Genomic DNA, 12694 nt, shown 5'->3' with positions numbered 1-12694 from the left:
CAGGATCGGGTGAATGGAGGATGCTACAGCGGCGGCGGCTTACGTGCGAAACTGGAGTTTCAGGCTGGCGCTGCAACTTTTCTCTCCCATCTTCGAGAGTTTTGCAACTAATTACATTTTGCGAGAGCCAGCGAGCGAGCGGGTATAGGTGAGCCGCTGCCGCTGCATTTATGTAAGTCGCGATATGCGCGGCGCCCGATGCACATGCCGAATAAATAATTCGCTTTGCGAAACGGACGCGCCGCCGAGAGCGGACTTCTTATTTCGGATTCCCGCGAGTGCAAGAGAGAGAGAGAGAGAGAGAGAGAGAGAGAGAGCGAGAGAGGCTTTACATTTTTTTTCTGCGCTTTTCGCGTATTCCTCCGCGCGCAGCTCTTTATTGCAATTATGTAAACGCGCACATCGGCCCGCTGCTGCTGTATAGAGAGGCGATACGATGCTTTACGAGCTGCCGACGAGGAGCTTCCTTTCTCACTGTGGTATATACAATGATACATATAATTCTTTTTCTCTCAATAATCCTATGCGTTTCCGTTGGGCAAATATAATACACCGCGCTCACGACTATTATCATCGGCGTGTAAATTTCGACGGTCGCTCGGGCTCACCTGCAATTAGCGGATTATTGCCCATATCTCGCCAGAGAGCACACATTCACTTTTGTTTTTCCGAAATGCAAACAAGTCTTCGACCAGCGCTATAAATCAGTCGACCCCCTAGTGACGTCAGTACTGTTACACTTTTGGCATTGTGACGCCACACAGCGTGCACTTTCCAACAGGTATATGCTGGGAGTATGAATTCGCCGCAGCTCTCGATTTTGTTATTTTAAGGCGCATGTGTATGGCTTTTTGCGCGGCCCTCGCTCTTAATTGAAATAGCGATCGCGCACGCGTGAAGTGTTTTGCCGGCGGTGTGTAAGCCCACGCGGTGGACAAATTTTTTAAAGAGAGCTGTCGAGTATATATGTATGCTCGACTCTGACAATTTTATTATATTTAATTAGTATGCTTTCAAAGGACGACAGCTCGGGTTGCATCGTGAGGACCTGTAAAAACGATTTCCTCGAAACCGATCTCCCCGCGAACAGTCTCTTCTGTATAGATATAGTACGTAGTTAGCGAGGCATTTATGTAAATGCCCCCGGCGCAGTAAAGGGTATGCTTTAACGACCCGTGGGACTCGCCCCTGGACAGTTCGATCCTCGACTGGCTTCCTTCTTTCTCCCTGTCCCTTTTCCGCTGACTGATGCGCGGAGGATCGGTTACCGACAGGTACCATTGCAGTCTACGCCCGCGGTTTGTTGAGATTTAGATGGAAACGTTTAATTTCATTGTGTGTACTTGCGTTTCAGCAAATAACAATGATACGCGCTTATACGAATCGATTAACCGGTAAGTAATGCACAGCGCCGAGAAAATTACGCTTCGGATCGGCTCAACGGCGAATACTCGATCGTCGAGAGATACGGCCGTACGTAATAGTATAAATACACGTTATTACGATAGTTTTATCGATACGTACCCCCCGAAGAATCCGAGGAACGTTGCGCAATTTACTCTCGAGGATAGGTTTTATGCGTTTGTCTATTAAAATCGTAATTATATTACGTGTACGCGGGGCTATATTAGAGTATCAAAGTCTTCGCCTCGAGGCAGTCGAGTTTATACAGCAGCGGCTATTACAGCCGATCGTGGGAGATTTTTAATTTTCCAATGAGAAAAAATGCACTAGTATGCATTATAAAATACACACGCACTTTCCCATCAGCGACCATACAAATCTCTTCTGGAGCAAAGAGGAAAGTTGTTCCTCGAGCGCGACTCGCCTCAGATTATGTTCTTCCCATAATGGATCGCGTATGCGACGCACACGATGTTTCCGGCTCGCATAAGCGCCTCGTTAAAAAAAAAAAAGTAAAGCACAGTACAGAGCCGACCTTGAGCGCCTTACAAGGCTCAATAGCACGAGTTTTCACGGCGATTTTCTTCCCGTTCTCCAGCGATCGGCCGTCTTTTTCCCCCGCGATTAGCGCCGTTTATTAGATCAATCATCAGTCTCGGCTCTCTCGTCGACCCGCAGAGACCGGTACAACATTACAGGCAACATTCGTCTTGCTCAATCAGCGCGACTGAGATTTTCTCGTTAATTCGCCTTTTTGTGCACACACACACACACACACACAAGCTCGAACGTTGTTGGTTTTTCGTCTACGCACAAAGAACCGAAATTGAGAGCCGCGCGATTTTACTCTTAATTGCATTTAATTAGGCTCAAAGCGCGCGAGTGTAGCGTATACGTGATTGATAACCCTTGTGTAATAAACGCCCATACGTGTGCAGTGTACAGTCATGGGAACAAATTTGCCCGCCGCCGAAGGATTGTTCGCGCGCCTCTCTCGGTTATTCTAATTAACCAACAAATTTCGCTAATTTGAATAATGCCTCTTATCCCCTCTCGCTCGCGCAAGGAATGCATAGGGGAAGATTCGCGCCGAAGATAATTGAGAGCTTTGAGGCACAGAGGCCACGGCGAGCGCAGGTGTCCTTTCTTCGTATATAGTTGCGCTATGCGCATCGGCGTATCTAATCTCTGCGCTTACCGCGATATGGTAGCTTAATCAATTTAAATCAGTCGTTCGAGATATGTAAAGCAGCTTTCCCATGGATTTCTTTTTCGTTATTTTCTATAGACGCACACGTGGCTCGCGCGAGCGGGTAATTGATTTTATTTCGAAAAAAATCGCGCGTATGCGGATTATTACGCGCGCGGTTTATCGTTCATTTGCGGAGGCTTTACGCGCGATGTTTGAAAAAGCAGTAAAGACGCCGGCTATAAGTGTATGTAACCTGTGCGTATGTCTATATATTGCTATAGGGGGTTTATGAACTCGAACAAAGAATAGTTAAAGGATTTTCGAGTCGGGAGTTATCGTCGCTGCGATAATAAACGTTCGACGGTTTTATGCGCTAATGGCACACACACACGTACGCGCGGCTTATATAGTCGCGAGAGAGGCAGAGGGATAAAGCTTGTATACGCGAGTCTGTTACCATAATACCGATCGGATATACGAGCGCGAGTGTATATTATAGCCGTCGATTTTTCACTTGCCATTGCGAGATTTTCATTGCGAAAGGGATGTAGCACGTGTTATTTCAGACATTCCGGCCGATAAATAGTCGGCTTTTCTATCTTCGAATGCAGTAGCGTATTATTATTGCGCGTACTAAAATTTTTGTAAAAATCGTTTCCCATTTCGGAATCGAACACAGCCGCGCGCGTTGCGAAAGCTTCTCCCTTTCTCTCAACGAAATCTCTCCGCAGCGCAAAAAGGCGAAAAATGAACAAATTACCCCGACGCAACTGCGTCGATTAGGAAAAAACGAAGAAGAAGGTCATAAGAACTCGAGCCGATCTCTAGGCGCGCACGTTTCAACTCTCCTCCTTAATAGCTGGCTCTGCGTGCATGCACATGCGCTCGAATCGGCTCCAGCTCATCAGCGATTAGCCTCGCCGGTGCAGCGAGTATCGCCTATTTAAATAAGGCAATTCGCGGGAAGGATCGCCTTTCGCGCGCCCCCGAACAAAGCTTCCTGCGTTAGCTTAACGATCTCTCTTACCTTTCGTGAAATCCAGTCGTTAAAATATGCCATATATTTTTCATCGCTGATATATGAATTAAAAAGCGTTCCGCATTGTTGTATACCGATCTTCTTGCGAGAATTCCAGATAGTAGCTCGCATACGCCAAACGAGAAAATAGAGGTGGAGCCGCGCGCATAGATATGGAGAGAGCAGCGCGGGAAATGTAAGTTAATAGAAATTACAGAGAGGCCGTACCTAATACGCAAGGTATCATCTCGCGAATCGATGCCCCCTATATACGCAGGCTTCTTTGCATACGCAGCTATACATGTAGCCCGTGGAGATATCTGAACTCGCTGTGTAGCAGCTATATGGAGGTGTATGAGCTTCTGCTCCGCAGCTGGCCTTCGCTACTTTTACGGCTCTTGCGCGGGCTTTTGTTTATTCAGACGGATAATGTACAATGAGATTCTTGAGCCCTATTGTCTGGCGCGCTTTATTATTAACCGACGCCGCGTTCTTCTGTATAATAAAAAAAAAAACCTGCTCCGCTGCAGTTGCTTCATTTCTGGTATGTACGAGCCAAGATTACAGCGTCATTTGTTTATTAAATTATTTATTAGCCGCTCATTGTGCGATGAGCTACGCGAAAAAGCGAAAAAAAAGTCGCTATATACGCGAGTTGCGGCGGTAAGTAACTTTCTACGTATACACCTCGGAATAAATCAAGATGCAGCTTGTAGCACGGCGAGAATAGAAGTAATAATAATTCGCTAATAGCCCGACGGCGTTCAAACAAAGTTGCGCAATCCAAAATCGTTCGGCGTAAATCAATTGAGAGCCGATGTATTACATCTACGTATACCTGCAGCGCGAAACATCGAGGGGGAGAGATGGCTGAAGGCCTGCCATAAATAAGACTACACCGTGTAAAAATAAGGGCTGAACGAAAAGGACTTAATCACGCGAGCGAGTCATTTTCGCATCGAGCCCGTGATTAGCTGTGTAATACCGCGGCTAGCCCCGTGGACGTCTCTCGAAAGTCCATAGAGCATGAGAGGTGTCCTCCCGTTCTCCCCCGTAGGCTGTATTCGTGGATATTTCCATAGAGTCGTGTAACAGCGACGAGATGGACTGGCTCTACTCTCTGCCCTTAGGGGCTCGTCTGTATATATACGCGATGCGCGACTGCTGCTTGCCTTACGTTCCCACAGAGGTAGTTCTGGAAGTCGATGTTTAACGATATTGCTTCTTGTGTCTGTACTGCAGTGAGTCTACTCTTGTCGTTTTATTCCATGCAGCATTCAAAAAGAAAAAAGCTTATTAATATTGTAATTCATTCAAACAGTTATAGCACGAGTGACGGCCAAGCAAAGACGACCAAACAAAGACAGCTTTGGCAGTGGTGGCACATTCCTATATTGGGCGGCAAATTTCGATGAGGGTCAGCGGAAAGAGCCCGAGCGCCACCTATCTGCGCTAGTCGCACACTGCAGAGACTCGAAGAGGCTAGTCCAAGACTTACGTTCATGCGGCTACTATACAGTGGCGGCTCTTTTATAACTTTACTTGCGCAAGACTATCTATATGTGTATAGGAAGTGCAGATTACCATGGATATATATATATATATATATATATATATATATACACACATATATATTGTAATTGCCCGCCACCGCCAAATTTCACACTATTATCGAGCCTTCGGAAAAAATATTCCGAAAATTGCGCGCTAATTTCAAAGGGAGCCAACGGGAGAGGCATTATGCAACAAGATAAATCAAGTTTTCTGGAAATTCGTGCCCGCGCGCGCTACTACGCTACACCTGATCTCGTTTTCCCGCTCGTCGTGTCCCGCGGCCAGTTGTGCCGACACACACACACACACACACACACACACACACATGTGATAATTGGAGCGGCATGTACATATGCTATAAGTGCAGTCTCTAATGAAAAATCCAGCGATAGCGCGATTGCCCGGTATATAACGTCTCGTGTGCGCCGACGCGGATGTGCATAAGGGCAGTGTCGATTAGGAATTTACCGCAGGGGCGTGACGAGCTAGTGCGCATAAGGATGGCTGTAATTTGTGAATGAACTTCCTTCCCGTTCTCGGCAGCGCGTTTTATCGCAGTGAAAAATTGTTATTAATTTAATAGCGCATTTTAATAGGAATCTTGCGTAACCTGCGTAAACTTAATGGATTTTTCGTTCCAAAAGTCAGATTCGTTTAGAAAAATGCCGACTTTTAAATTCAGAAACACATTCATCTCGTACGTACGCGGCATGAATGAAAAAACGTAAGCCCGTAATTCGGCGCCGTTAGCGTCGTTAAACCTAAAAATATATACACCGTCAGCGCATGAACACCTATAGAAACACCTTGGCCATAAGAGCGAATACTGCTTATGAATCCCACTTAAAGGCAAGCTCTCGACAAGCTCGGCTATCCCGACTCGCATTGTATCGCGTGCAAAGCGCGTACCTAATGGCTCGGCGTTTATTATCTCCTGCGCTGCATCGGCCGCTTGTTAGTAGTCGCGCGCGCGGACGAGGCATAGCCCGTAATAAACCGGGACGACTGCAGCAGCACTGCGAAGACTAGTACAGGCTTCGCAGAGAAAATATAAAAATAGCATAAGCGCTCGGGGAGGCGTCGAGAAAAAAGAGCGAGAGAGCCCGGAAGAGCTGCCGCTCGGCTGTGCGCAGCTCGAGACATTGAGAAAGTGTAACGAACGAGTTGATCATCGTATATGCGCGAAACTGCAGCAGCGCGATGCAGTAAGTAGTATAGACGCCGTAAATTTCCCGAGCGCGCGTGCCGCTGCCGCCGTTTTAAGAAATGGCCTTTTGATACCCTCCTTTAACGTCCGCCAACTGCGCGGTGGCTGCAGCCTCTATTATGCTTGTAAATGGCTTTCGATAGCTATATTAACAGGAGCGTTTCAGATCTCCGCGGAAATTTCGTTGCGAAAATATTCACGCTAAGATAAAACACAGTGCGAGTATGCTTCCGTATGCGATTGAAAAAAATCTCAATAATACCGTCGTCAGAATTCCACCTACCGAAATTAATGGACCCGCTAACTTACGAGCATATATGCCGATGCTTATCGTACTTTTTCGAATGAATAAATCGCGAATTAACCGACAAGGATAAATAAAGATATAAAGTTCGCGTGTGCGCGGCACATACAAACTCGAGGTGAAGCTACTATACACCGTTGTGTATATAGAGACATAAGAAGCTCGCTCGCTCGCGCGCGCGCGGATGAAAAAGCGCAACGTATCAATCAAGCGCCGCTATTAACGCGCGTCCGATAATGAGAGACGAGTGTGCTCGAGATAAGCGGAGACGATTCGTCATGTCGTCGCGCGCATATCGAGTTCGATTATAGAAGCTCTCTCGCGATTTTCCGATTTCGCGCGCATTATATGCACGGCGCGATTTCTCTATTATGTATTACACGAGAGATTGAGAAATTGATTTGGAGAATGTGCACCGTGCCTTGATTATTTCATGAATCTCTCTCTCTCTCTCTCTCTCTCTCTCTCTCTCTCTTTCCCTCTGCTCGGCTTCCCGGTGTGTTTGTTTGTATTATACTTATTATATCGGCTATGGCCTGCTAAACAGTTGCTCCGCGCGAGAGGCTACTTTATGACTGTTACTTTTAGCGCACACGCGTCCATATATTCTCGAGCGTTGATTGGACGAACGTGTTTACATAGGCGAGTATCGTATTTATGGGAAATTAAGTCGCCCTTCCCCGCTCGACTTTTTGCAATTAACCGCGCCGACGTCGATACTGCTGCACACACGCGGAGTTGATATTAATGGCTGATTCACCGCGCGTGTAGCGCGCGAGTGCATAAGTAGCATAAGTAGACCAGCTGGTTTCGTCATAATTTCCGCGAGTTATACATTTCGCGGCGCGTTTTGAAAACGCCTCTCTTCTACATAATTTCGAAACACCGCATCGCGCGTCTAGTGCATTTTAATCCGTACTTATGATGTTTATTAACTAAATCTCGCGTGTGCAGTGTAACGTCGGCTCAATTTCCAAGGATTGCGCACATTCGAATGCTAACTTTACAGGCGTCTGTATAATGATGTATTCCTCGGAATTGAATGTATATTTCATCTCGCGATTTTTCGCTCCGAGAAATCATCCGGCTCGAAATAACGCCGCTAATTATTCCTTCGTGAGATACAAAGTAGCCGATAAGCCCAGCTGGAGGAAGAAAGGAAGAGCCTGATGGGTGTATGCGTACGTGGTACGCTGGCAGCGCGCGAATTCCTGCTCATAAGTGGATTTCTGATTTAGCATCTCTTTAGCGGCTGTGTGCGCGCGCGTGTAGCAGTATCTCCGGTTAATCTGAGCTCTTCGCCAAAGAGGAGGCGGTGTACGTGTACACGGCTATACCCGTGAGAGAGCGTTGTTTATTTGATATCGCGGAATTGTTTATCGTTTGTTTGTTTGTTTGCAAGCTCCACGATCTCCCAGCTCTTAATCAGTCGGCGAGCGCACGTTGTTTCTATCTTTTTGGAGAAAGAAGTGCGCCGATAAAGGCTCGCGCTTTTGTACAGTTGTAACTAAAATATTTTCCAATACAGTCTTATAATATATTCATTAATATTTGAATGTACCCATTGAAAGCGGCCAACAGAGCAGACAACCGTTCGGTACACTCAGCCCCGTCGACAAGCTTGACTCGTGAATCAAAACTCAATCGAAGCGCAACGTGCATACCTCACGGCGGCGCAGAAAGAGAGAAGAGTGCACAGCAGAAGACAATATAATAAAAACGGCAAACTTCATTCCAGCGCGTCACGTGCTACTGCTCTCTGAAAAAGGATTGCCGGAAAAAAAGAGGCGCGAGAGATCGGCATCGAATTTATTGACTCTCTCAGCTCCCGACAAAAATCCCGCGGGTTATCTAAGCTATTGTCCCCTTACGCGCAGGCCTCTACGTATATTTATGCGTCGTAGCGTCGAGGGACAGGAAGAAGGATACTCGCGTCGCTGCAGTATCGTCCCTCCGGATCGTACACACACACACACACACACACACACATCTCGCGCAGCATCTCCTCTTTTTACTTTCACCGCAGTCCGCAGAAGTGCGGTCATCGCTGCGCTCGCGCGCGGCAATTACACGGAGTGCAAGAAACGCCGCAATCATCGCGTATACGTACACGCACACACAGAAAGGCCGGCGGATCGGGGCCTGATATCTTTCACTCGCGTGTGTCATTCGCGCCGCTCATCCGGATTGTCGTTCGCGTTATATATACATGACGATCGAGAGACGAGGCTCGGCTGTGCGCAGCTTTATGTAAGTCGTTCGTCGAGCTGGCCGTCGTTTTTAGCGCGTTATGTAAATTGTATATACTAAATATCGATGCTTTTTGAGTATAATATAGCGAGCTTTTATTGTTATCGTTATTATACGCGCGTCTGCGTAAAGCGATGACGTTAACGAATTCTTTTCGGCGCGCGCTGATGCCCGAACTGTTTAATTCGAATCGATTACGAGAGGTACGCGCCGCACTGCTTTGTTATTTCTTCGCCGACGATTTTCGAAATTGCGGCAAATTAGCGCTGCATCATAAACGCGAACGGCGAGTTTTTATTTAACGATTCCCTCGTCGTCGCGCGAGAGGTGAAAAGTCAAAGCGAGAAAGAGAGAGAGAGAGAGAGAGCTTACACGAGATGCAGGAGTCTTATGTGATACTAATGTGACTGGATATGGCATTACGCAAGGCACATAACGAATGTGTGCCAGGCTGGACCGCCGGTGAAAAATGTAGGTGGCCGAAGCTATACACACGCGCTCGAGCTCTATCTCTCTTCCACATCTCCTTCTGTAAATTAATCTTAATCGCTCTTATCGCGAGCCGGAGATCGTTTCCGAAAAAACGCGTCGCTCGTTAATTCGCGCTGCGCGTCGAGGATTTAAGAGCCCTCGATAACTCACAATCAGCGGACTGCCAGAATTACGGCTCATCTCCTGTAATTTGGCGGGATTCAGTGTTGTCGTGGCTACGGGTAGCCGCGCTCGTTATTGCCACACACGGCTTTGAAAACTACGAAAAATCGGCGGTAAGAGCTTCTAATTTAGAAAAACAACCGTTACTGGGCTCTCTCGCGTGCGCTGCGCTGCGCTGCAGTATATATAGACGAGCACATGCACGCGCGCGGAGGGATTTAACGGCTGTTTATCCGCTATCTCTCGTACTGCAGCCGGGCTCGATTTCCAATGCGACGCGCACTCACGCATGCGCTTATAAATTAGTTTTCGAGAAAGTGCGCTGTGCAGGACCGCTAGTTCACGAGGGTGCGTGTCTCTTATGGTGCGCGCGCGACCTTGTTTTCGAGTGTTTCCTCTGGACTTTGGTCTGTGCGCTGTGTTGATTAATGGAAAATTTAACTCTGATACGGGCAGACGTTCGAGATAAGGCTGCTGATATAGAGTTTCGCGCTCTGCGCCCGCGAGTATATAGGTGTGATAAGAGCAGAGGTAAGGTAGGTGTACGGCAAGGCGTTTACCGTAACTTTTCAGCATAATCGTTCCTCATTCCTGTGTGTCCTGAAGAAGGAGGCATCTGCAGAGCGCGAAATATTGGAGATGTATGATACACAAAGTAGAAGAGAATTTGTCACCGCTCTCGTCTCATCCTCTCGCCTCGATCCACGCCGATTCGTTGCACACGTAGACTAGCCGAACAAGTGGGGGGAAATGGGACGGGCTTGCGAGAGCGAATAAAGCCGAGCCATAGGTGGGGGCAGCGCGTATAGAAAAAAAGAGGACGTCTGCGCATCGCATCATCGTGTTATACACGGAGCAGTTACCCTACTCTCCTTCCTCCCGACTCACGCGAGAATATTATATACACGGCAGCTGTCTATAGCCTCTCGCGCGTGGGAGCCACACCTCCTCCTAACGCGTACACATACAGTATATTCAATTGCGGCTCGCGTAACAGCTGAACAATGACATTTCACGCGCGGCGCGACGAGGTCTGGGTAAACGGCTGCACGTGCCTCCGGGCTTTAGCGAGCGCATTAGAATTAGGTACTCGACTCGGGTCGAGCGATAGATGGCACATGCGCGTGTCTTCCTGCTTATTCATTGATAATTTACCGAGCTAAATATATAATCCGAAAACGCTCGGATCGTTGCGTGTTGCGTCGCGTCGAACGGACACGCGTATGCGTGTATGCGTGAGGGACATCGGTATATGGAATTCTGCAGCTGTTTGCGATTCCACGAACGTATTAATTCGACTAATAAAAGAAAACCTCTAGTCTGCGATATAATTGGAACGGTAAATAACGTTCGAAATTTCCGTGGAACATGCGCGTCGAGGAAAAATAACACACCAGTTCCAAATCTATTATCTCAGCAGCTGAGCAAACACCAGGTACAGGAGCTTCCCTCTCTCGAGCAATTAGTGAAAAGTCGCGTCTCGGAAAAAGTAAAAGCTCTCGGTGCGCGCGGTACATAATTGAGAGGAAAAACACGAGCCGTCTCGTCGTCGCGCGCGAGCACAAAAGAAAGAAAGTCAGCCGTGGGAATGTGAGAAACAAGAGTGCGCGGAGCGCAGAGGGGATATCGCATTACGTCCCATACGTGCTCACCCCGGCAGCGCATCGGCTCCTGGAGCCAGCGCTCGCTCGAGAGGCGTAATTGAGTGTTTCCAGCCTCGTAAAACGCTTCCCTTCCTCTTTTGCACTATTCGCAATACGGAGAAATATTTTCCAGGATATAGTTATTGCGCTTTCTATGCAGCATAAGACGCGAGAGAGAGAGAGAGCTGGGGGAGATTAATCCTCGCCGGAACGGTAAGAGGTGCGCTAATGCCTTGGGATCGAACAGTTGGGCGGCTCTTTCTACTCCGATGCCTGCCGTGTGTATTTAAATATGCATCGATAAACTAAATACGGCTCTTTTCGCGTATATTTATCGAGCTAACGTCCGGGCTCGCGAATATAAACTCTCGTCCGTGGAAAAAAAATACGCGGAGAGCAACGAAAACATTCGCTCGAGCTGATGGAAGACACATCGGAGCGATAAGTGAAAGGCGAGCGCGTTCGATACGCATTTTACGTATACGTATGCATACATCGAGAGAGTGTTGAATTAACGATCGATTATCCGCTTTCGGGCCCTTCGATTTTCACATGGCGGGCCCACACGCGCGCAGCGCTGAAAGGCCAATTACTCGCGCTCTCTCGTGCAAAGCGAGTTATTTCCGTGTGTGTGTGTGTGTGTACGACAAGTGTGGGAGCTGATGATCGCGTGAGTCTCATTTTGCAGGTTTCGCCAAGCCGCTTATGAAAGAGCGTAGATGAGAAGAGGAAGAGGATGAGTATCGGCTTGATTTATGAACTCGATGCGTTTCCACAGCGATGTTCGAGTGGAGTGCATAGGCGAGGAAAATTCGATTAAAAGCTTGCGAAAGTGATCCAACTACGCTTTTATCCTCGATCGACGGGCCCTTTCATGTTTTTATACCTTGCGCGCGCGATTTCCGCGATTTTTAATCGCGACCGGTCCGCGCGAGATATAAATCAATCCCCCGATTACGAAAGCCTAATTGATACTTTGACGCGCCGTATAAAAATTACACAGGCAACGGAGAGTGCAGCAGCTCGGAGCGAAGAGAAATAAAAAGATGGCGTTTTACAGCGATACAGCGGGGGTCACGCATACAGAGAATCATACGCGCAAGAGCTGTAGAGGAATTTAAACGGCAGATGAAAAGCGGGAGATGACCACGGAGACGCTGCGACCTCGACCTTATACCTTCCGGCGCGTGTGAACCCAGGCAAAGGGTGTTCTCATGAGGAAGAGCGATGAGACGTGCGCGAGATGAACATACAGACTAATGTCACCGGCCGCGTATATAATAAGCCCCTTTAGAGAGTATGAATGAATTTTTCGTCCTGCGTGGACCATTTTCGCGCTCTCGACGGAGAACCTAATTGTGCCGCGTACACGGACGCGAGAGAGGTGTGTAATTAGCGCGGTGCTTTATTGAACGCGAACCTCTGGCGACAGTTCACACGCGCGGCGTCGTCGTCTCGTTTAATTCTC

This window comes from Nasonia vitripennis, chromosome 2, assembly GCF_009193385.2.
Source record: "Nasonia vitripennis strain AsymCx chromosome 2, Nvit_psr_1.1, whole genome shotgun sequence".
NCBI lineage: Eukaryota > Metazoa > Arthropoda > Insecta > Hymenoptera > Pteromalidae > Nasonia > Nasonia vitripennis.
Note: the sequence above shows the minus strand (reverse complement) of the source record.